The sequence below is a fragment of the Pseudorasbora parva genome, chromosome 10 (genome assembly GCF_024679245.1).
Source record: "Pseudorasbora parva isolate DD20220531a chromosome 10, ASM2467924v1, whole genome shotgun sequence".
NCBI classification, from domain to species: Eukaryota; Metazoa; Chordata; class Actinopteri; order Cypriniformes; family Gobionidae; genus Pseudorasbora; species Pseudorasbora parva.
The window spans coordinates 21,829,376-21,829,615 of record NC_090181.1 but is presented as its reverse complement, the minus strand read 5'-3'; positions in this window follow the sequence as shown (position 1 = coordinate 21,829,615).

Here is a 240-nt window from a genome sequence, read left to right as displayed (position 1 = left end):
AATGTCTTCATCCCAGGTACAGTCAGTGGCATATGTTTCAGCATGTCATATGAATATAATTTCATAGGTTTTATTTTTTTCAAATGCCAAATAATCATGATGCTCACGTTTACAAGCCAGCGTCATTATAGTAGTCTATTGGTTACCGTTTTACAGAATCTATATGATACTTTAATTCAATGTTTGAATGGTAGGTAAACATCATAACAAGCATGACAGCATCGGTCGAGCACGCCTCCT